The sequence below is a fragment of the Castor canadensis genome, chromosome 1 (genome assembly GCF_047511655.1).
Source record: "Castor canadensis chromosome 1, mCasCan1.hap1v2, whole genome shotgun sequence".
Taxonomy (NCBI): Eukaryota; Metazoa; Chordata; class Mammalia; order Rodentia; family Castoridae; genus Castor; species Castor canadensis.
Genome location: NC_133386.1, coordinates 63,889,910 through 63,916,088, shown reverse-complemented (window position 1 = coordinate 63,916,088; position 26,179 = coordinate 63,889,910). Strand labels below are relative to the sequence as shown.

General features: G+C 35.1%; 1 long non-coding RNA gene across 4 annotated transcripts in view; it reads right to left on the bottom strand.

The window, feature by feature from the left end:
- Positions 1-26,179, bottom strand: part of LOC141424480 (uncharacterized) — an 83,153-nt gene that overhangs the window by 6,635 nt on the left and 50,339 nt on the right. For 2 of the 4 annotated variants that reach the window (XR_012449408.1, XR_012449413.1), the window contains 3 exons: positions 17,313-17,458; positions 14,000-14,137; positions 12,513-12,691 (listed from right to left, as the gene is read on the bottom strand). This is a non-coding gene — a long non-coding RNA (uncharacterized lncRNA). Of the gene's footprint in view, positions 1-12,512; positions 12,692-13,999; positions 14,138-17,312; positions 24,649-26,179 lie in introns of all 4 variants that reach the window. The other 2 variants (XR_012449404.1, XR_012449398.1) reach the window with 2 other exon arrangements.

Sequence of the window (26,179 nt, the reverse complement as noted above, 5' to 3'; positions counted from 1 at the left end):
GGTAGATCGATGTCCAGCTTTTTAAGTAGCCTCCAAATTTTTTTCCAGAGTGGTTGTACTAGTTTACATTCCCACCAACAGTGTAAGAGGGTTCCTTTTTCCCCACATCCTCGCCAACACCTGTTGTTGTTGGTGTTGCTGATGATGGCTATTCTAACAGGGGTGAGGTGGAATCTGAGTGTGGTTTAAATTTGCATTTCCTTTATTGCTAGAGATGGTGAGCATTTTTTCATGTGTTTTTCGGTATATTCAGTTTCTTTATTGATATATCTTTGGTTTGCTTTACCATATAATTCCATCAAACATATCCATGAAAGTCTGACTATGAGTATAAGACTGATATTTAGAAAAAATATTTCAATTTGTCCACCAATTCTTCATAGTTTATGCTTAATTTTTGATCCCTCCCAACACACTAGATATAACACTAAAAAAATAAAGTAAGTTGCTTAAAGAAGTATGCTGCTGGTTTAATGGGTGAAAAATAGAGCAAAATAAAACAAGAAATTTTGCCTTAATTTGTATTTTATTATAAGCATGGTTGAGCATTTTCATATTTATTAAGCATTTATTAGTCCTCATAATAGCTCTATTGAAGTACTTGTCTTTGTTACTGATTGGTATAAACTTATACATTAATATAAATTTCCTTTGTATTTGTTGCAAAATTTCCCAAATATTGTTTTCCTTTATTTTTCCATATATTTGACTTACTGAATTTTGGACCTGCTGAAATCCTTGCATTAGAAAAATGGCAGACCGGGTCCGCCGGTCTGATGTGTGGCAGAAAGCCATGAATTCTTATTTGCATTTATGCTTGAAGTCTTTCATCTAGAGAATAGAATCATGAACTGAACAAATATTTTTTCCAGTTTTTATTTTATTATCTAACACTTTAATCCTGTGGAATAATTTGGACAGAGCTAAGAGGTATGAATTCCGATTGATACAGTGATCTTTATAAGGGACTTTAGCAGGTGATCTCTAGCATCACTTTGTCATATTTCTTTAAATATCTATGCAAAAATATATTAAATTACATAAAATATCAAATTTTATCATTCAGTTTTCAATTAGATTTGCACTGACTACTAAATGTAAACAACTCCCTTAATTTAGGAAAGAATATTTAAAAGTTTCTGTATAGTCAAGATAACCTTGTGTCTCTTTTATTCATATTACATTGTGAGGGTTACAGTAAATACTTTATTATTTGTTTGATCATGTTTTAAAATTTTTTGTGTGTTTTGTTATTTTTGCCATTTAAATTTTAGTTTGCATAAATATTATAACTGCTATTAAAAGGAGACACAAGGCAAAAATCTACCATATTAGGAACTTAGATTTTTTATTTATATGTGCAAAATTTTTGAGTCCTAACTTTAGAAAAATGCATATTTTGTTAAATCATATATCATCCAATATTTCTATTAGCCATATATGAGGAAAAGAGAAAGATACCTGAAGATATATAAGGTATACAAGAATGTCACTAACATCCCCTTGTGCTGATGCTGTGGGAAGTACTTAAGAACCCTAATAATATGAAAGGAGAACTCAAGATGGGAGATAACAAGGAAGGAAAGAAAAAGCTGTATCAATAAAACTTACATATACTTCCAAATGGCAAATTATCTGGAAATATTTAATGTAAGTGCTAAATTAAGATTCTTGAAACAGAAAAAAAATCCTACAAAATAAATTTTAATAACCACCTTGAATCAAAAATATGTAAGTAGTTGGGATTTGAGGTGTGAGGGGACCAGGGAAGGGACTAAGGAAGTAACTCATTCCCAGTGTCCCCTCTTCATAAGGGAGGCATTGAGGACACACCATGGAGGACATGGAATTACCCCCAAAGTAACCTTACTGCAGGGGGAAAGAGTCTTGGTGAAAAAGAAAGTAAAGCATTTTAATGCACACAAAGTGCACCTAGTTGGGGGGGATGCATTGTGCATGTGCATATCTGTGTTTTCAGCTTTATTCAGTGCCCACACACATGCCAGAGTACACAGTCCAGGGTTTATCCAGGGTGATTTGGCATTTGGTATGTGCATGAAAAGAAGTATAAGGCTCTGGGTATTTATCTGCAGGAGATGAAAACTCACGTTTCCACAAAAAAGATCTGCACATAAATGTTTGTAGCAGCTTTATTCAAAATTTCTCCCCAAAGTTGGAGGCAAACAAGGAGTCCTTCTGTATGTGAACTGTGGTACATCTATAGGATACCACTCAATGCTGAAAGGAAATAAGCTGTCAAGCCATAAAAAGGCACATAGGAAACTGTTTGTTACTAAGTGAAACCAATTTGAAAAAAAAAAAAAAAGACTTCCTACTGTGTGATTCTAACTATATGAAATCCTGGAGAGGGCAAAACCATAGCAATAATGAAAAACCCGGTGGTTGACAGAGGTTGGAGAGAGGAAAGATGAATAGGCAGAGCACAGAGGATTTGGGGGCAGTGAACTACTCTATGTGATACTACAGTATAACGGTGAACACGGGTCTTCACACATTTCCCCAAACACATTAACTGTACATCACCAAGAATGAAGCCTAATGTGAACTATGAACTTTAGATAAAAGTGATGGATGTGTCAATGTAGGCTCCATTTGACACATGAAGGCAGTGGATGTTGCTATTGGGGAGGACTTGTAGCTGTGGGGGTCAGGGTATGTGTACTTTCTGCCCAACATTTCTGAGATAGTGGTAGTTTCTGCTTGAGATTTATAAAATTGACATGAGGTTATAAAAGAAAACAATTGAAAATTTCATGAAGTTAAAAAATAATATCCATGTTGAAATTAATGAAAATTCCAATTCAGTAGTTTGTTTTGGGAACAGTTTCCAAGAGATGTGGGTTTGTGCTAGACGCTGAGCTCCTCCTCAAAATGTGCGAAGCCTGTTATTCATCAACCATAGATTTATGCTCGTAATATTTCTAAAGCATTTGAAAGCCACTGATATAATTCAATATGGTGACATCATTTCAGCATCTCTGAGCATGAATTCATTTTATATGAATTAAAAGTATCCTTAAACTCGTCTCTCTCAAGCTTCAACTCCCATTTGCTCATATTTATGTTTCTGAAAATGTATGTTATGATTGATAAACTTTCTGTTGATTGTCAAACTTTGTTTTCTTATACTGAAAATGAAGTAAAATGACCCCATCTTCCTTCATATGTTTATGCTGGATCATCTTCTACTCTGTTCACTTTCCTTCTTACATACGTCTTTTGTAAGACTTCAATAGCAGAACTTGAGTCCTCATCCAACATTTGTTTTTAGCTGTTGAAGCTAATATGTAGATCCTGCTTTTAGGAAACCTGAATGTGAAACCACTTTGCTATGTTACATATGCTCTGCCAAAATAAATATTTCTGTAAGCATAGTTAAACCTATTTTTCAGCAGAATGCTAATTTGTACTAAATTCTTATTTACTCTTCACATTGCCCCTAAAATCTCTGTGTAATTTTAAAGTTTTATAGGGAGGAGGAATCTTAAGATCATGTTGTTCACCATTTTACAAACTGTGCATAATATGTTAATAAATGGACTAATTTGTGCATATTCTAGTTCATTATAAGATAGTCATAGAATATATTAGTGTGCCAAAATTTGGGAAAGTCCTACAATAAGGAATCTTGACCAAATTGAACATACTTTTCCTAAATATATTTGGTATCAAAATCACTATTTCTGTTTTTCTAAAATCTGTGAATATTTCATTGAACAAATGTTTCTTGGAATAGTTTGAGAAATACTATTCTCACTACAAATGGATAAACAAAGCATGGTGTATTTATTGGTTTTAAAAAGTTATATGCTATTTATTAACAGATAAGAACTAATTTGGACTCCTAATCAAGTGCTTTGTCCTTTCTGCAGTTTTTCTCCTGTAGTTTCTTATCCTCATTGCAGTGTATAGGCACATTGGAGCATGAGGCAAAAGAAGCATCAGCAACACTAATCCAGTCTTTAAATTTTTGATATTTTGTTCATCATCGGCTCATTTGCATACATTTTAGTTTTTAAAAAATTGATGAAAATATCATGTGTCTTGATTACTGAGTCTTGCTGCCCTTACATTTTGTGCTGAAGAGAATCCTGGCTCTGATTATCCCTACAAGACTACCCATACCTCCAGTCTTAGAATATCAAAACACTGCATAGTCTCAAATCTAAGAGTATGATGAATTAGTGAAGTCCTCATGTCAGCACCCAGCCTTTGGTGACTCACATCTTCACATTTGGATAAAGAATGTGCTTACTGGGCTTTATTTACTTATTTATTATGGAAATAGTGGATTTTTTTTCATTTTAGGAGGTATATTAATTTTTTTTGACGTTATTGAGTTTAAACTCAAAGCCTTGAACTTGTTAGGCAGGTGCTCTACCAAGTGAGCTACATCCCTAGAGCTGGAGAGAGATTAATTTATAAATATCATTTAGTTCATTGTATACTTTCTGAAGGTCTTAAATTTTCATAAGGTTATACTTAACTCAATTCTTCCATTAACCAATCCCTATATGCAAAGAAATGAACTTGGGACTGAGATTGCATCTACTAGTTTCACTTGATGAAAATGCATATTTATAATTCAATGAATCAAGTGCAACATTTCCCAAAGTGTGTTTTGAAAAAGGGATGTTAATAAGTTCAGGGGGGATAAAGCAATAATGAAAGCAGTTGGATAGACAAAGATCTCTAGGATTTTTATTTTAGGACTCTCAGAACCTTTACTATGCTAATGCTCTTTAGGAATATTACTGAAAGGCTTAATGCAGTGTTTCTTAATGGAATTGATTGCAGGATCTATCTATCATCTATCCATCTATAATCTATCTTTCTATCTATCATCTATCTATCTATCTATCTATCTATCTATCATCTATCTATCTATCCTCTATCTATCTATCTATCTATCTATCTATCTATCTATCTATCTATCTATCTATCATCACATGTATGCAAGTGAGCTTTTGCCTAGATTGTTACAGCATGATTGTTCACAGATGACCTTTGGAAAATGCATCTCTAGCAGACTGGTCAAGCTTGGATTTTGTTTTATAAAAAGTGTTTATCAGATAGCATGTAATTCAATGTTCAATTACAAAACATGGTTCTTCCGTAATGGCTCAGTAATTCTAAACCCAGCTAGAACTCTTCTTGGGCACGGGAGAAATACTGAAATGTGTTTCCAGTTGTGATTTTTAAGAATAGATTTTATTTTTCTGGTCAACATGTATACCTTTTCACAGCTGGATTTTTTTTTTTTTTAGTAACTCTTGGGCAGCTGTTATTCACTAAAGAATAGAATTCCTCATCATCAGTCATATTTGGCACAAATATATGTTTACCCCCATTGGCTGTTACATCTCTGACTTGTTTAATTCAAGAGAAAATTTGAAAATCCAAATCTCCTTCTTTGTAGTTTCTGTATTTTAGGTCATACAATGCACCCCTTTTCATCTGACCATCCTAGAGACTTGAGAAAACTCATTTTATAGCTTTTACTTAGTCACAGGTACTGACAGAAATAATTTCTTATTCCGCATATCCCAATACTACTGAAAATTTAATATGGAGTTTCCTGAACCAGAACTTGAAAATTCAGAAAAATTTTAGATAAGATGTAACACTGCTGTTTTCAACTGCAGAAAAAGGTTTAATACTAACTGCAATTTAAAATCATTGCCTCTAACACCCTCTCCATCTCCTCTACTTTAGATGTAGGCCCTTTGATAAGGTGTCAAGGTATGTGGTGATATCCCATCTCATACACATCAGACACCCACATCACCACCCCTGGTCTTGTTTTCATAAGTTTGTTTACAGATCTGACATCCCACCTATAGTTCATTCACTTTTTCAGCCTTGTGCTTGTGGTCTGTTTGGATTAGAAGGAATTTGCTCATCCTCACTAGCGTCTTTGGTAGTATTGCTTTAGGAGTTTGATTTTTTTTTTTTTCAAAATGAAATAGGTAATTGTTGTTTATAAAATATTATGATGGCACAGAATGTGCAGCAACTAAAAACATTCCAGTGTTTGCTGCAAGGCATGAGGAGACAGTGACACAGCTCATTTCCTCAGCCGAGCTCTCTTTGCTGCCTTGTACAACACTTATTTCAAAGCACGCCACAGCTTAGAACTGTCGTGATCCCCATTAATATAAAATCATTGACCCCTGCTCCCGCTGGTGCGACTAAATTACATTCTGCTGCTCAGCGGCAGCCGCACATGGGGCCAGAGCTTTTAGTCATCTCCAGGTGCCTTGATGCCAGCGCAGCCCCTCCCACGCCCAGGGTTTGCCTTTAATGAGGATTAGGCACCTTCAAAGATCTAGGAGGACCCACTCCCAGGATGGAAGTCTTTCTAATGGCGTCTGGGCTTATCATAGGCAGTAATTTAGTATCTCAGAGGGGACTGGATTAATTTCTCGCCTCTAAGAAATTGTGAGAATATGTGGTTTTGTGATTGGATTTTTTTCCCTCTCTCCCTCCCTTTCCACAAGCACAAAATCAAGAGCATTATGCTTACTATCATGTTTTATGAAACCTGGAAGTTGAATGTAGTTTTTAACAATTCTGAATGATGACCGTTTTTATGTTGCGTGCTATTAAGAGTTCTAACCTCACAGTGCCCACACTAAATTCACCTTTGCAGTTTGGGTGGAGGAATTTCTTTCTAACCCGCTTGATCACCTGCCCTGATTGTGGTCTGTTTTCTCACTTGTGTGGTCTCCCTGTACATCTGCACCTCACTCTCCATGCCTGCTGTCCCATGCAGCAGCCCCTGCTCTGAAAGTTGAGGTTTCCAGGGTGTGAACCATCCTGTAGTGTGTATGTAACTTGCAGCAATGTTCTCTGGAGGGCTACAGCAACCATGCTAGCCTTGATTGTTAAGGGACGAACCTGGAGAGTTAGGAAGGGAGATGTAATAAATAGTATGTGAACATTTTTTTAAAAAAGGAACTTTAAGTAGGCAAACATAAAAAAAATTCCCCCTTTACATAAATTGCATAAAAAATGAAAAGAATAATTAAAGACCATTTTCACATATGGTATTAAAACAAGTGTAATTATGTGAATGTATACACATATATTCACAGTTACTTGCAGTATGTTTGGGTAAGGTCTATATGTAGCAAACTGTTAATAAAAAGCTCTGAAATAATTTAGCATCAGCATGAAATCTGGAGTTAGAAACTATATTTGTGGAAAAACGGGGTGTTTTTTGTCTGGCGAGGGGTAGAATCTAGGTAGCAAATAAAACTGGTAAATTTAATCCAGGAAAACCTGAACTTTTATGTCAGTTGATTTCATTTCTGTTTGATTTTTAGTAGGGAATCCAAATCATGATAGTTTCTCAGTGGAAGAATTTAAGAACACTTAAATCTTAGTTTAAAAAAATATTTTGATAAGAAGCTGTGCTGTCACTCAGTCCACGTGCACATTGAAACCAGACAGCAGTTTCAATGTGCACGTGCAATGGAACAGAGTTGAATCAATACTGTGATGGTCACACAGACTGTGTATGCGGACTTTCTCTGAATTTTCTACTCTATGATTCCTATCAGAGAAAAACAAATTAAGTTTCATGGCCAGAGGGAATATCTTCACAGAGTTCTTAGTAAATGGGGAGAGGTTAAATGGACTACACTATTTAATTACAAAATGTGTAAGTATTTGTTGATAAAAATCCATTTTCAAGAAAAATACACAAATAATCAGGGGAAATGTGAAATTTCTTATAGTCACATTAATGTCTGAGTTATATAAATAAACATGAATGGTATAAATAAAAATGGTTTTTTCACTATATTTAAAAAAAATTTTTTTTTGGATTCTGAAATTACATTTTCCCTGAACTCTGATTGTGTTTCATGACATTGAGTGTCTGGATGACCAACTTGCTTCTGAAAGCTGATACCCAAATAGAGGGCTTTCTTTCCAGAAGGGTGTCCTAACCCCAGTCACACGTCTGCTAATTTGGCCTTTCTCTTAATCTGGGAAGAACTTGCTGAACAGAAGCGAAACTATGCAGATGCTAATGCCTCGCACTGCAAACTCCCCTCTCTCCCTGAGAGTGTCTGGGGTGCAAAGCTGAGCTGGAACAAAGATACACTAATTATTCCCCATTAATTTGTCTGCTTGAATGGTCCTAAATACCAGAGTGATTAATTAGCGCAAGGCAGCCAGGGCAGGATGTCACACCCTTCTCTGCGTTTAAGTGTCGCAAAGGTTGTGCTCAAGTGTTGACAACAGCATGTCTTTAATTTTCTCCAAGAAGAAAAGTTTAGTCAGTACAATTAATTTGAGCTTGGCTGGCTTGCAGGAATAAATGTAACATGTGGAATGATATTACTGTATGGGCTTTTTTTTTTTTCTAGCCTCCTTAGGGTACAGTAAAACTTTTTTGGCAACCGAGTTATTGAATAGTGTATTTCTATAATTGTTTCAATTCGGCTTAATTACTTTTGTGCATTTTGCGGCAAAAAACACGGATCATAAAATAGTTTGAAATTATTATTCATAATAGGCTGGGATGGATATAGATGAATGCATAGATAAGAATCACAGACCAAGAATGATGTTAGAATTTTATTTTCTTTCAGTGAAAGGCAACTTGCAGTTCTGAACTAAAATATATACTAATGTTAACAAGAATAATTTGCTATCACTAAACTCCTCAAAGACACAGATCAATTTATTCAAAAACATATAATTAGAAAGTTGCTTATGTGACCTAACTTTTTTGAAGCAGGTTTTAATGAGATTTTTAAACTTAATTTGCAATATTTTGCCTAGATTAGACTTCCAACTAGTAACATATGTAAATCAGTTGGGAAGAATGCTAATAGCATAATAGGTGATGCTTAACACTTTCATTTATACCTCTTTCTTTTATTTTTGTAATTTTAGCTGTCAGTGTTTTCTTAAAAAATTAACTCCATTTTAAAACAATTATGTACTGTCTAGAGAGATGAAATAAATCAAATAAAGTTGCTGTTGCTCAGACTTCCTTGTTTTTAAGATGGAACTGTAAACATGACTCTAATAGAAACATAATCCTATATAATTAGGCAGAAGTGTATTTTGTTTGCTATAATTCTTTGCTGTTACTGAAATTTTAAGTTAGTTTATTTTGCTATGGGCACACTGTTTTGTTTGTTTTGTTTTTAAGCCATAGAAAGGGAAAAAAAAAATTAAGGGAGTGCCATGAAACCAGCAGCGTGAATATTCTCATCATTTCTTTCACAGTCTTCCTCAAACTCTATACAAACCCAAAAGGCTATTCAGCAGCAGGGGTGTGAGCACCGAGGGAGGGAAAGGGTCACCTCTCCCACCCCTCCGTGTATCTCATTGTTTGTCACTTGTCCATGTATTTCCCACGCACCAGCACCAGCCACACTGTGCCTCTACCCGCCACCAGTTCCATGACCTCCCAGCATTATTCTCTTTCTCCACTGTCTGCAGTTTTGTTTTCTAAGTTCTCCCAGACTGTGGATGCTGGACGATTCTGTCACACTGGCAGTTTAAGAAGGTAGAAAATATTTATTGAAATAGCTCACAGTTAAGTGAAAGTTAGTACACTGTTCCCTGCTGCATCTTCTTGCCCAGTCTCCATGCCTTCACCTCCAGTTTCTCCACAACTTTTCACAGTATTCACTAAGTCTTTATGGAAGCAGCATGTGTCATGGAGCAAAAACTCTGGGCTGCAATCTGTTTGCTATTTATTAAATTTGTAATTTTAAGGAAATGAAACACTTAAACCTTTTGAGCTTCTGGAAAATAGGATTACAAATATTTGTTTCATTTAGGTATATTAAACAAGAAAAAAAGGGGCCTTCATCCACTTTGTTTAACAGTTGTTACAATAGGTAAGACAAAGGTAATTATGCTTCCTTGTTACCTCACAGTTTATAAAATAAATATCTTCCATAGACTTAGCAGGATATGAAATTTTTGGCAAAGCCTATACCCAGTTGAAATGAAGTAAATCATATTTAAGGATTTTGCTATTTGTCCTCTGCCTCAAGAACTAAAACATCTGGAAGGAGTTGGAATGGCACTGGATCTGTTTTTACCAGAGGCAGAAGTTTTTTCACTGAAATATTTCACTTTAATTTTGAGACAGTTTTATGTCTTTGCAGAATGAAGAACCTCTAAAAAGCTGTAATAATGAAAGCCAAAGCCATCAGTCCCTTTCCCTCCCTGTTTGTATGCATTATTTCCCGGATTAAAAGAAGGAGCCTAGTTCCTCTCTTCTTAAATTTTGCTTGACTTAGTGACTGGTATTTTCTTAGGATTTCACCATGAGGTTATATTGAGCCTTGAAGTTTCCCAGTGAATTCTTGATATATAATGCTTCTTCTAAGAACCTGTAAAATGCCTGAGTCAAAGAAAAATGTCCCATGTAGCTGCTCTGGTCTATAGCCCTATCTGGGAACTCATGAGATATCTAGCACGCTTGCCCACAATTTGGATGTCCAGACCAATCAAACCTTCAGAGGACATCAGCAGTCTGCATACCTATGAAAAACTGTTAGTAAAGTCTACCCAGCAGCCCAGCACCAGTGGCTCACTCCTATAACCCTAGCTATTCAGGAGGCAGAGATCAGCAGGTTTGCAGTTTGAAGCCAGCCCTGGGCAAATAGTTCGGAAGACCCTATCTCAAAAAAACCCTTCATTTTGTTGGAGTCTATCCTTATCTCAACCAGCAAAAAACCTTGTTCCTTCCTATTATTACTTATACTCTCTCTACAACAAAATTAGAAATAAGGGAAAAATAGTTTCTGCTGGGTATTGAGGGGGTGGGGGGGAGAGGGAGGGGGCGGAGTGGGTGGTAAGGGAGGGGGTGGGGGCAGGGGGGAGAAATGACCCAAGCCTTGTATGCACATATGAATAATAAAAGGAAAAAAAAAAAACCCTTCACAAAAAAATGGCTGGTGAACTGGCTCAAGCAATAAGGGCACCTGGCAAGCAAGCGTGAGGCATTGAGTTCAGACCCCAGTGCTGCCAAACAAAACCAAAACCAAATGAAACACGAAAATACAACTACTCAGCAGAAATGTGGGAGATAATAATGGAATTCTGTTTTAAGCCACTATGACTGAGGATGACTTGCTATATAGACTAATGAAGCAATAATAAAGCAACATAGCAGCCTAATTTCAACTTTTTTCATCCCAGTGGCAAGTCAAGACAACATTCACTGTCGAAGTCAGCTAGCACTGGGATAATGGAGGGAGAATTGTATTTCGTATTTCAGCTATCTTCACTCTTTCATCCCTGTACCACTTACTACCACGAGATAGAAGCTTTTCCTGTTGTACACACCAAAAACTTTTATAAACAAAAGTCTACTTCTCCAAAATCAATTTTACACTTAAAGAGGTTGGACCTAAGAAGTGGCATTTAAAAAATAATATTTTATTATTATTATTACTATTTTTATTATTTGCATTATATCTCAGGATTGAACCTGAGAGGCCTTGCACATGCTAGGGAAGCACTCTCTCTCCCACCTGAGCTATGTCCTAGCCCCAGGTGACTTCAAATTCTAGATTCTTCTCAATCCTCCTCCCAAGTAGCTGGGATTACAGACATGTATTACCACACTTGGCTTTATTTCATTTTTGATTAATGTGTATTAATTGCACATATTAGTGGAGTTCAGAATGATATTTACATACATGCATACAGCAAGCACCAATCAAATACAACCTATATTTATTCTCCCCCACTACACACATCCTTCTCAACCTCTAGTAATCACTGGTCTGCATTAAGATCAACTTCTTTTAGCTTCTACATATGAGAAACAACAACATGCAGTGCTTGTCTCTTTATGTCTGGCTTATTTCGCTTAACACCACTCAATTCCATCTATTTGGCTGAAAATTATGGCTTTGATTTTCTTTATGACTGAGTACTACTCCATTGACCATATATACCACATTCACATTTATTTATCCATTCACTGACGATGGACAGCTAAGCTGATTCCACATATGCTGTTGCAATAAAATGGGCATGCAGGTATCTCTTTGTTATGCTAATTTCATTTCCATTGGATGTATATCCAGAATTGGGAGAGATTATATGGTAGAGCTATTTTTAAGTTTTTTCAGGAACCACCATAGTGTTTTTTGTAATGGCTGTACTAATTTACATCACTATAACTTTTTAAGAATTTCTTTTTCTCCACATTCTTGCCAGAATTTGCTTTTTTTTTTTTTTTTTTTGATAATAACTATTCTACCTGGAGTGAGGTGGCATCTCATCATAGTTTTCATTTGCATTTCTCTGAGAGCTAAAAATGAGATTATGTCAAACTGAAAAGCTTCTGCTCAGCAGAGGAAACAATCCGTGGTGTGAAAAAACAACCTACATAATAGAAGAAAATGTGTGCCAATGATTCACCTGACAAAGGATTAATACTCAGACTATGTATGCAACTCAAGAAAATTTAACAACCGGAAAACGAAAGTAATATGTACCTGTAATCCCGCACTTTGGAGGCTGAGGCTCATCTCATGCCAAAAGATTTGGTGAGCAATATATATAATAATTGTTCCAAGAAAAACCAGACAGATCTCATGAGCACTAAATGACATCAGAAATTCCTTCCTCTTTCTCTCCAAAATTTAACATCTTCTTGACGAAATGTAAGCATAGCCTAAGAAATGAAAAAGAAAGATTTGCATTTTTCCAACAGAGGGTGCTGTGGCTTGGACATTATTTATCCTCTAACGGTTCACGTGTTGAGAGCTTGGTCCTCAGCATGGCAATACTGGGAGGTGGGAACGTTAGGAGGTGGGCACCAGTGGGCGGTCATTAGGCATTTGGAGGCATCTGTTGGAAAGGATTGTGGGACTCAATCATTCTGTGGCTTCCTGCATTGAAATGGGATTGCTTCCTCCCACAATGGCTCCAGCCACTGTGACACCCTTCATCATTAATACCCTTCCAAAAGCCTGAAACCAGGAGGCTGCCCAATATTGGACTTCGAACCTCCAGAACTGTGAGCTAAATAAACACTCTTCTCAGTAGAATGTTCAGGCATTTCTTTACAGTAACAGAAAATAGGCTAAAACAGAGGGCAATTATAAAAAGCATTTTATTTTCATCTGGCTACCTAAAGAATTTCTAAAATAATTTTTCATGCCTACTACTATGTTTAAAGAAGTGTTTGAAAATCTTGATTCACCTGTAGCATCTATATGTAAGGGCTTATCTTTAGTAGCAGAGAGTCTCAAGTATCAGTCCAAGTTCAGATACCTGATGATTGCATTGACACCACCTGAAGAGTCTTAATAAGGGTGGACTCTTAGACTCCACCCTTCAGGGACAGCAGCTGAGAATTCAGTGCTTGTTCTCATCAACCATCAGCTGTAGCTGTGCCAAACATTGCTCCACACGACCACAGTCCCCTGGATGCTCTGAGGGGAGTGTTTTCTCCCAGTGATCCACAGTGTTTATGACCATATCAATCTAGTATATCCAAACATTATTACACCTTCAACACAATTGCAGCATAGTATTCCATGGAGCCCACTTTGATAAACAGGTTTAGAGAGTGCCAATAATGTCTCTTTTGTAAAATTTAAGCCAAAAAACTTCCTTTGCTTTTTGGAAAATCTGAACTTTTAGATAAACTATTATAATATTTTCAGTAAGCTTGACTTGTTTTGCTGCCCAGTTGCTCACTATCAGCCTCTAACTTATATATGTTTTCTGAAAATGTTGGAAAGTTAGAAAACAGTTTAAAGTTATCTATGTGCCTGAAATTCTCGGCTTTTCCCAATGAGCATGTGTATTACCCACTACGTGAAAGCTGTAAATCTGAAAATTTATAAAAGTAAAATAAAGTCTATTGCTACCAAGCAAGTGGTCACTAGGATATTAACTATATTCCTGCATATGTTATATTTAATTAAGGTCATGAATTTCCCCCAACTGAACACCAAGCTATTTAAGGGCTTACCACGTCACAGTCAAAAGTTTTTGTTGTCCTATGATGACTTCTGAAACCAGGGTTTTCATAAAATGTGTTATCAATGTATAGGTATTGTTTGATATTCTGATTCATGCACTTCCATAGTTCACTGACTTTATCAGGATGCTGTATTTTTAAAAAAAAAAGACAACCAGCGTATTACCTTCAGTTTGTGTACTAGAAACATTAGTAACCAACTCATTGTCTTTTTCCACACAGAATCTCAAACTACCTTTTTTTTTGACAAATTCCTTGAGGACAGGGATTATTTTTACTTCTTTCTGTCCCTCATAGACCTGTGATACTGCTTTTCACAAAAGTTTTCAATAAGTAGTTCTGGAGTGACTATAAATAACCAAATGGAAAATATATTGAACAACCTCTGACCATTATGACTTCCTCAATTAAAATCACAATCTTGGATTTGATGTTTATGGCAACACATTTAATAATACTGGGCTCCTTTATGCACCAAATGGATTTTCTCTGTTTGCTTTCTCTGTCTCTGTCTCTTGCTCCTGCTCATATCCAAAGCGCTGAAGATTCAGCTTGTGCAGTTAAAAGTTAAATTTCAAAGATAACATATTTCAAAGTGGGTGTTTTATTAACTGCAGTAATAAACAAGTGAGAGTTGCATTACATGGTGACAAAAGTTCTTCAGCTTCTATGGTCCCTTGTGTTTCCAGATGAAGAGCCAAATAGAAATGTTCAATAAAAGATGTGTGAGACTGCACAATAGAACAGTCCTTACATTTTACATCAAGCTACATCAGGGTCACGGGAGGTGTTTTATTAGCACAGTCAACAATAATATCGTGACTTTTATTAGGAGGAAAAGATAGTGAGAGACTACTAATTATTTTTCAGCCTGAGGGGCATTTTTTCTTGAAATGACTGTTAATTTGATCATTGTCGTGCAGTTCACAGATTTACATGAACTTATTTCACTGTGACACATGGTTAAGAACCAGACTAAGATTGTTGCTTTATTAATGGTTTTCAGTAAATGTATTCAAAAGTGCTAAGTGTGTGGGTGTATGGATGATATTGATAGCACTTAGAAGGTTGAATCCTTTTGGAAGTAGCTAGCCTGAAGCCCTTTTCACATGGTATTTCCTTTGTTCATGCAGTGAGATGTTAAGCCTACAAGAATGAAATAAAATCCCAGTGAAATAAGAATGGTGTTGTCTCAGATATTACCAAAGTGGCTTTTCTAGGAAGGTTTCCTTTCTTGTTCTCCCCTCCCCCAAACAGCAAGCTCAGAGATGCAGAAAAAGCCAGTGAATTTTCAAAATACTTGCTTTAGCATAGTCAACAAAACCCTGGCAAATGATTCTGTTGTTAAATGCAGAATAAGCATGTTACTAGCATACTAGTAACTTATGTACATTTTATTCTGTAATATTATATTTTTAAAGACAATTTACTATGATTTTCTTTACAATCTATACATACTCTGTTTAATTAAAAGGAAACTCAAGCTACTAGTGACCAGGCTCATTTTTATTATATTGATCATGTTTACAAATGTCATTAATCTGATTTTAAAAAAAGTCTAAAAAATAAAAAACTTCTCCTTCCTTTCTACGTAAGTGCCTCCACATAAGACACATTTTTAGTGGTGAAAGAAGGAAGTCATCCAAAAAGGGCAGAAGTTTAATATGTAGAAAAGACAGAATCACTGACCTGTCCTTCAAGTTTCTCTCTTTAGTGAAAATTGAGTTGTTCTAAAAGCCTTAATGCATTTGGGAAAAAATCCTGAAATGGACTCAGAATATTTGCTGTTTTCTTGTCACAAAAATATTAATTTGAGGGAAAATCATTTTTGGAGATAATGAGTTTTAAAAATGCAATCACTAATGTAAATATGATTTATAAGTTATAAAAATATCAATATTCTAAGTTATCATTACTAAATGAACTGTTAATGTATACTTATGCATAAAGGCAGTCAATATCTTTGATTATCTTTAATCATTTTTTTAAAATGATTAAAAAAACTGCAAAAATTTTGACTGAGTGATTTAGGAAGAGATACAGTAAGTGAGCATCAGTGGAGAATGAAATCCTGCCATGTTTAACTCAGAGCAAACATTCATAATTCATATTTTAAGGATATTCTCTTTGCTAAAACTATTTAATATATATAACTGCTTTTGACTTTATTTTTTTTTTGGTCAGTGCTGGAATGGAATTTGAACTCAGGGCCTCATGCTTGCTAAACAAACACTCCTATCACTTCAGCCCTTGGTTTTGACTCTTACTAATGGAAATTGAACTTGACAGGAAACAAATTGATGCTTGAATTTAATCTTGCTACAAGTGAAGAAGAAAATATACCATAGGAGCCAAATATTATTGCTCAAAAGTAGCTAAGAACATGGTTACATAATATAACCACGTTTGTCTCTATTTATAAGGAATGAATGACTTTTTTCCCCCAGATATAGTTTACATGCTTCAGTTGATGAGTGAATATTCAAAAACATTTTTAATTGGAGGATGTGCATACATGAATAAGAAAAAATTTTCATGTGTATTTCATCCATAATTAACCAGGCCTCTTTTAAAGCATGTTAACAAGGCTATTTGCAATATATGAACCTTCTCATCCTAAAAACTCAAAAACACAATTACAGATTTTTGAAGGCCTCCTGAGACCTTGAAAATCATTGAATCCACTTGTTATATTGTCAGCAGGACTTGGGAAATTTTACTTATTCTTTCATTGTAGTTTCCCATAACTGACTATCAAAAATCTCATCACTTTGCATTGCAGCAGTAGTCTGTGGTCAAGACATCAATGACCTGTTCATGCTTGTAAGCAATAACTGCCTTCTTGAAAAGGTAGAGCCCAGCACTCTGGGTATCCCTGCATGTAGCTATGGGGCATATCTGACCAAGGACAATTTCTAATGTAATTTACCCTGGTATCTGGAAAGAATTCTGACTCAGGACATCTTGAAATCACTTCACCTATTTTTCAGAAATTTCACAGTAACTCAGATATATCTATATCTTAAGTTTTAAGGATCATTTGAAGACTTCACTGAAGACATATTGATAGATAAAATCTGTGTTGTACACTGACTACATAAACGAGTCGTCACTATTGAATCATGCCTCTTGGGTCATATTAATGAAAATGAGAACTTATCCTATTGCTAGCAAGTGTTTTGCTATACTGGGTCATTTGTCAACAAGAAGCCCAACTATTACAAAATGAAAACAAAATATTGGCTAACTCTCTAAACAACCCTGTAAAACAAGAAAAATATCAAGACCAGAATCCAAGCCTTACACCAGGACAGAACCATCACATCGTAGTCTGCGTCTCTTGTATATTGTTCCTCGTAATTTAGTGTTCATTTACTCCATACACAGCATAAGTTAGAAAAAAGTATGAGTACAGTGAACACTTGGCGTTTTGCTGACAGAGGAGTTTACCTTAAGGATTAAAGAAACTAGTATTAATTAAAACGTATTTCATTTTGAATTCTACCTTCATTAACAATTTTCCAAGAATGAAAACTAAACACACTACTACTGCCATTTTATGGTTTCCTTCTTAAACAACATTAACTCGCCTATGAGACTTATGAGATCTAAAAGGCAATCCGTGCTTGGTATCAAATTGCAGAGAGCTTTTATTTTGAAGATCCTGACTAGTATCAGGAAGTAGGTGAAAACTGAGGTTGTGGTTCAGTGATAGAGGTTTGCCTGGAATGTATAAGCACTAGGTTCAATTCCAAGCATGGAAAAAAAAATAGACGGTAATAATGAGTAATAATAATAACTGATGAGTTAAAGCATTTATTGCATTTTAGGTTATGTGCTCAGCAATTTATGCACACTGCCACAGTGCATGACATAGACGAAAAAAGTGCAATAGCATGTTTTGTAAACTTCTGAAACTTTACTGCTTCCAGTGTGCCAGTGATTAATATTTTGACTGGCATAGTTTTGGAAATGCATGCAAACTTAGGCAATGTATAGTGAGAAAGTTTCTACCTGCAGCCGCACATGGCCATTAATGCAATGTTCAGCTTCAAGTGATTCCTGTTCATGGGTAAGATGCAGTGAGAACAGCCTGTATGTGTCCCGAAGAAGAGAAGTTGAAGCTCTTTATGTATAAGAATGTCCTTGCCTAAGCATTTCCATTGAATTCTTTGGAATCACCCTATCCTCCAAAGTCTCAACACACATATTTTATACAACTTTGCTCACTCAACAAACATTCATTGAGCAGGTTGCATATGCCTTAAACTAAGACAGATGCACCAAATAATAAAATATGATTTGCAACCTCATTATTACATTACAATAGGAATTATAACTTAAAATGGATACAAAGCTATTATAATATTTATTCTATTTGTGTATAATTGTCCATAGTATTATAGATAAGATGTCTAAATCTATTTTCATTTTCCTTCTTAATTCCAAAAACCTATGTCCTGTGTAATTGGAGATGAATAATAATTTACTCTGGAAATCCACAGGTGTAAATTCTAAGAAACAATTCTGAATATCAAAGCTTTGCACATCTTTAGCATCTGCGAGCCTGTACTTTTCAGTCTTTCACAGAAGTGAAACAAAACATTTTAAAACCCAACAGATTTCTTATATATAGAAGATTTACTCTTCTTATGGATTAGTTGAATTTTTTTGCATAAATACACAAAATCTGAGCACTAATTTTTATTTATTTAACTGATTACAAGAATTGTCTTTTATTGCACTTTGTGTACCATGCCCTATGCTGAAAAGCATTTATGCATATTCAATTTATTCCTCCTTGATGCTCTGAGAGAATCACATAACCCATATTCTATGGATGAGGAAACTAGAGAACAGATAGATAACATCAGGGACAGAATTTGAAACCATGACTGAAAGAGAGTTAGGCCTCAACCACCAAAACCATGGCATGTCCTGTGAGAATGGCTTCTCTGAAAGTCGAGAGCACAGCAGCAGACAAAATAGTCTGTGCTTCTGGGACTTGTGTTCAAGGAAAAATGTTCTCCCATGGCAACAAGAAATGAGAAGTGTATGTGGACTCCAGTGTTTTGAGAAAAACAAGAATTTTATTATCTACAAATCGTATGTCATAACCTCCTATGTCAGATGTCTGGTTTCTTTTATACACCTGCTTTATATTTTGTCCAAGGAGTCAGTTTTCTCAAAAGATTCCCTACAAATTGTTTACTTTAGTAAGTAGATATGTGATCTTTTCCTTAATGGTTTGTCTCTGAATTTTCCTTTGATGTTCATCTAGTGTCATATATTCAAAGAGAACACTAGTTTATAAACAAAGAAAATTGTAAACTTTGTATACATTTGCTGTATGTTCTATCCTCATTAAAAAGCAAATGCTTAAAACTATTTCTGAATGTATTTCAATTTGTTTCACTCAACTGAAATGTGAAATATGTTATTTGTCCCTTTTCATGTTTTTAGGCAGCAACAGAAAATTGTGTCAAATCCAACAATTTCATCATTTGTTTATTTAATAAATACTGAGTATCTATCATGTGCCAGGCACTACTTTCATCACTGAGAATAAAGGAATGCACAAGACAGGTACAGGTCTTACCCCATTGAGTTCACATTCTAATACCTATTAATGTATTATAAGTTACATGTAATCTTGAGGATAATTAATCTTATAGCATACAAAATAGATATGCAAATGGGACTTACGATTTAATTCAGGAATTATCCTACTATTTTCATGTATTTTGTAAAATTTTAATAATTGCCTAATATTTACTGACCATTGTTTAAAATACAAACTCCAAAGCAGAGACTGTGTTTACACAACAAAGAGGAAAATGGACTTTGAATGTAGTAGTGGTTAAGATGGCCAACACATACTACAAAATCTTCATATTTTGAGAGAAAAATGAAATATCCAACAATGAAAGTAAGTCATAAACATATGAACATCATTAAAACAGTTTAGAATTTAGGATATCTTCATTTGAAGAGAGATATGATTTTTAAAAAATAATCCAGCATTTAGGAATAAGTAGAGCAACTTGTTCACTGAGTGAATTTGACTGAATATTTTGTGTAAAAATCATTGCAAAACCTATTTCTATTTGGGGATATAAGAAAGAAAACTAAGGTGATGATAACTTCAGCTTCCATCATTGTGAGGGTCTTGAGCTTGCTTTCTGGTGGATCTGGTTAGAGAACAGCAACAGCTTTTGAAGGAGCTTATGCTCTGTGACAAGAGATGCTAAGTGACTACCATTGGCTTTCCTAAATGTTACTAACTCTGAAATAAAGTTTATTCAACTACTCTTCGCTGCGTGTTCGCAAGGTAACCTTTGTGCACAGCACAGATAAGCCCATGAATGATAACCTTTGCTCATTAGCAGACTGGAGCCTCCAGTTCATATCATTCCTCTTAAAGTTAGGGAATGTAGTAAAGATCTTCAAGGCTGTTCCCTACATACAGTCTTAATGACTTTTGTCATTTGTTTCTGATTCTTCCCCTTTCTTATTCCTATAGCGAGTCAGATGAAGGTGGCTCTGCTGTGCTGATGGAGTGCTCGGTGAGGTCAGCGTCAAGTGGTTGAGCATGCCAGGAGAATCTGGGGGAGTCTGAGTACCCTGCGGGGCTTGTGAGGAGGGTGTTGGAGCTTACAGAGTGTTGTGGATTTCATCCTGGATGGTTTACTGAGCTCTTTGGGATGCCTGAGGTGAAAATTACAGCAATTTGAAGTCTGACACACTTTCCAGCTGATAGCACTAAAAACATGACTTGTCCTCTCCTCTTCTTTCCTTGTTTATTCCTCTGAATGAAGATGGCAGGGCTCTTCTGTATAAACTGTTACACGTTATGTGCATTCTTATGAATTAAACTAATTTATCTTTTAAAAATTCATTTATTTTTTCCCTTTCTGTGAGCAACTTATACAATGGAGCAGACCTACTATATTTGTCAAAGTTATTAGAGCCCCAGGTTTTTAATTACTGGTTTGAACCTCGTGGCCCTTCTGGTAATATGTGGAATGCATACTGAACAACAACAAAAAGAAATAATAGATTATGCAATATACAAATAGGATTATCAGTGACGCATTCTCATTTAAGCCAACATTTAATTCAATGGTTGTTGTTTGGGTCCTGTATTCTGTTTATTTTGTCTTGTTGGGTAGAGTTTCCAATGTTATCAACAAGTAAAATAAATTGCAACCTCAGATGACATTTATTTTTAACAAAATTAAAGCAAGGAAGAATAGAAATTTGCATGCATAAATAATTGAATGCTTTTATGTAAAAGCAAAAATTTTATCCTGTACTACAAGTTTTAAGTCCAGTTCCCCTTAGAATGAAATTATTCTTGCAAAGAGACCCTTTGCCTTACCTTATTAATTTTTTATACCTTCACTCTCGTAACATTGGATTTGACAGAATCTGTTGACGACTTCAAATTGTTCTTTTCTTATAAAAATTATACATTTACTATTTTATAGATAAGGAATGTATTATATAGGTCTTTCTTTCTGGAATTTTAGAAGCTATAGAGATCCCAAGATAAGCGCGAAACACCTGTTTAAAGTGAATCTAGTTTGAGGGTGCATTAAAGTACTCCCATGGACAGTGTTAGGTCTGTTAGGACAGCTGTGCACCCCACTTGTAGCTGAATCATAAGAATCTATGCTTCCACAAGACTCAGACTGATTTCCTCCCCTTTTCTTTTGAATCTTCAAAAATATATTAAGATAAACAAAATATTTTATAGATAAATTTTAGCCAAATAAAGACCATATGATTTTTAAGTTAATGGATAAAATATAAGTACTTAATATCATCTATCTTTAGCTATAAAGATTATAAAAAGTTATTGAATCCTTATGAATTACAAGGAAGTTGACAAAGTTATTTCACCACTGGAAAATGACACAGCTCGGTTGTAGTTCTCAAGGTTTCATATTTCTTATATATATGGATATATCAAGTTCAAGGAATGAGCATCTTTACTTACAATAAATGTCCCTATCCATTCTGACTATGACTGTGTTTGTGTTCTGCTCTTCACTTTCCCCAAAATCCTGCTATCATCCTCCCCTTTCCACATCTCTTTTCTGTATTTCTTAGTGCTACTAGAAATCTTAAGCTGCCTTCAGCAATCACATCACAAATCTTAAAGCGCAATCTAAAACCTAATCGTTCCCACATTGTCAAATAAGAGCAAACAGTAAAAACACTTATGATTAGAATCATCACTTATGGGTATGCAATTCTCGATGTGGTGGAAAGCTTTAATTCATAAAATATCAGTAGAAAGAGCAAAATGCAACTTTGCAATTATTTACATAGAAGTTTCCACTTAAAATGAGCACCAATACCTGTGACATTTGGGCTGTCTAGACAAAGGTTGTTTACCCAAACTAAATCCATTAAAGGTATGTCTCACACTGTTAGCTAAATCCTACTAAAAATATTCTTACTGAGTCCACCTTGCCTTGGTGCCTAACTCCATTGCATAAATTGAAGTTCAGAAAAAGTCTCTTAACTCTTTCAGATCATTAGAACACTAGTCAAGAAGAGCATTTCATGTGGTCATTAAATTAATCAAAATACAAGCAATGTGCTTGTTGAGGCTTATTTATCATTGCAGTTCTCCATCTCTATTGAAGACACAAAATTCAATATGTGAAAATAAGCCGCCTAAAAATGGATATTTACTAAAGCAAAACAAATAAGAATATGTGCATTTGAAATTGTATGTGTGTCAGACAGAGGGAGACAGTGTTTGTTTGGGTAGAATAAAAACTTTGAAAGGTTTGCCTATAAGAATGTTTCACAAATAATACAACGATCATACCAAAACAGTAAAGACTGTACCTACCGGAAGGAATAAGCAGGATTTAACATCTACCCTGAGAAGTCACTGTATCTTCTAAACACAGATTCACTTCTTTGTAAAAATAAAACGTTAGAGGTCAGTTTGTGATTTTTTCATTTCCTTTTTGTCTCATATTTCACAGGCTAGTTCTCTAACTCTTATTTCATAGTTATTGTACCTTGCTTAAGTCATTTCCTTTTTTTTGAAAACATATAGTAAGACAGATAGAGCCTGAAACTCTTCCACGGAGTTAAGATCACTGAATTATCAGTGAATTTAGGACTGGATGCAGAGTTATTACCACTTAAGTTCTCTCTATCTGATAAAAATGTGATGAATATAGAAAAAAAATGGGTTTGAGAATCCATATTGCCTAATTATTCTCTCATTGCCGCTTAGATATTCTTGCCATCAAGTCATTGGACTTACTAAAAATAGTCAAAAACTCCATCTCTTCCTCCACACCTGAACTTCTGGGGTTGTTTTTTTTCCAAATCAGAAGATGAGCCAGTGTACCCTGTTCCTCATCTTATCCAGACAAAACCCAAAATAAAAACTTCTAGAAAAATATTTGGGTAGAGTGATTATAATCATGATTGGTTTGGTTTTTGTTAACCTTTATTTTTTGTTTGAGGAAGATTAAGTCAATCCACCTGGAGTTTAATACTGTATGTTACTATAGTAACTTTATAGCCTGTTTGGCTGTGACAAAGGGGCTTCATCTCGTCCATTTCATGCTCCTGTGTCGACCTACTCCCTCCCAGTGTTTTATTCTATCTGTCTTGAAGGGAATCTGCGGGAGCCACAGCTGCTGTGCTTTTATACCAGAAAGCAGCTTTCACTGTGTGAAATGCTGGGCTCTAAGAGGTCTTCCAGGCTGATGGCATTATTGAATTTCAAAGCAAAGACAAACAACATTAAATTGTTTAAAGCTAATATTCATGTTTTCCTGTATACTATGTATTTTTCTAGAAATAGCATATCATCTGTTTTCCCAGAAAAATACATAATTACTATCTAATAAAATTACAAATGAGAGAATAGGGAATCTCATAAGGTAATGTAACTTGAAAAACAAACATGAAATATATTCAGGTCAGGAATCTATCAACATGGTATAGTCTTTTAAAGGGTAGACTTTTATTTTTAAAAAGGCAAACACCCTGAGTGCTTTATTAATTTTAAGTTTTATAGATATCTAAATGTTGTTAGCTGAGTAACTTCTAAATATACATACATATAAACCAACCAGTGTACACTTTAGCAAAACATTGCCTGCTTAAATTTTACCCTTAGATCAAGTTTTAGTCTTCATCTTCTGTGGGGAATTATGTTATACTCACTTGTTCCCAAAGGCAAAGCATTATATTTATAAGGGTAGAATTGGATATAGTTTTAATGCACTCAGAAATTAGTATATGATAATATTTATATTTTTGAGTTTCTTTCCTTAGTTTAGCTGAAGCACCTAGCCAACTTGAAACTTCCTCATTCAAATGTAACCCAGTATTTATTTATTTTTTGTCTGTTCCATAAAGAGCAACTTTGGTGTGATTCTTTTCCAGAATACCAGTGCTGTGATTTTTCCAGTTGTGTTAATTGTTGTGGTAGGAAAGTGCTGGATGTTCTGACTCTTGCTAACTTGCTAAGCATCTGGTCAGCAGGGTAGTTGAGTTCCAGCAAGGCTCTTGACACCTCTGCCAAGGGTTATTGATACCTCATACACCCGGCTGAGGCAGATTGTTTTAGTTGGGCTTCATATCCATAACATAGCCTGTAGTTAGAGAGAGAGAGGGAGGGAGGTGGAAAAAAAGAAAACGCAAACATGTGATTGACAGCCCACACCTCCTGGGCCCTTCTTACACCAGACACAACATCTGCTGTGCCCTGTGGATCAGTGAACCAATGCACACCAAGAGATCTTTTCTAGCATTGTCAGGGTGGATTGTTTTTAACCCTTTGTAGTTACTCTCTGGAGAAAAGTGTGAGACGGCTTTTCTTAGAGGGTGAGGGTAGGGAAAATACAGATTTAGTGACCGATTATAATGCCTTGCTTTCAGAAATTTTACTTTAAAAAACTTACAGAAAATGACACAAAGAAGAGGAATCTATTATAAATGCCTAAAAATAATCTCATCATTGTGCTACTTATTGTAAAATGAAGATTTGTCATATTCTCTGCTGTCATTATAAATCGGAATCAGAAAAACAGAATTTGTACAGAATAAGGAAAGTTTTCGTTTTCATTCATGCAACATCCTGAAACATATAAGATTGTCTGTGCATCTAGGTTTATTGCCCAAAATTCTAAAGCAATAAAAAGCATATAGATTGTTTAAATAGGTAAAAAGGAAAGCTCCATGTGTCTATGCCAAAGGTTTAATAAGGCAGAAGTACTGTGAATACTTTGAAGTGTTCTGACTTCTGAAGTTATAACACTGAAACATGGGGATCTATATATCATCTTAGGAATCATACCTTTTGTTACTGCCAACCCAACTACCTTGCTGATAGAATACAAAATCCTGTATTTTATAATAAATATGGTTCATTAAAAATGCATCAAGAAGCTTTTGTAGGCTGCCAGCAATGTATAGAAACATTTAAAGCTTCCATTTTGAAAGGTATAATTTTATATCTAGATATTTTCAGGTAACTTTTGAAACAGTTTTCACATTTGGGGCATATTAGTAAAATATGTAAAAAAGGAATAATACTGAAGTAAAATAATGTAGTTTCCTTACATATGTGCTTATTGCTACTAACATGAATAAAAATTGGTACACACAGCTGCTTCTATATTGAAAAGACATAGCAATAGACCTTAGAGTAATTTAACACCTTTTTTTTTCACTTGGGTCAGTATTTGCCAGACTAACCCTCCATAATAATGCCATGCCTCGGTGTTAATTCTTAATAGTCAGGATATCACTGTGTACAATGCTTCAAGGACATAGTATACTGCAGAAGAGCTTGTAGCATTTTTATTATGTCTTTATTACAGCAGTGTAATTAGCAATATTATTATTGTTAGGCATTACTCTCATCTCTTGTCAGCATTATGCCAGTCCCACATAACTCACCCAGTATGGTGAAGACTAAGAAATTATTGCTTGAGTTATGTGATACTCACTTAATGAATGAATGAACTTATTTAATGAATGAATGTGTACATATCTGTAATTTAAGGTCCATTTGTCTTCAACAAACTTGTTCACATGACAAAAGTTTTATTCAAAGACAGATTATTTTCTAGCAATCAAACATATCTTTCCTCCCCTATGTTGAAATTTTATGTACCATAT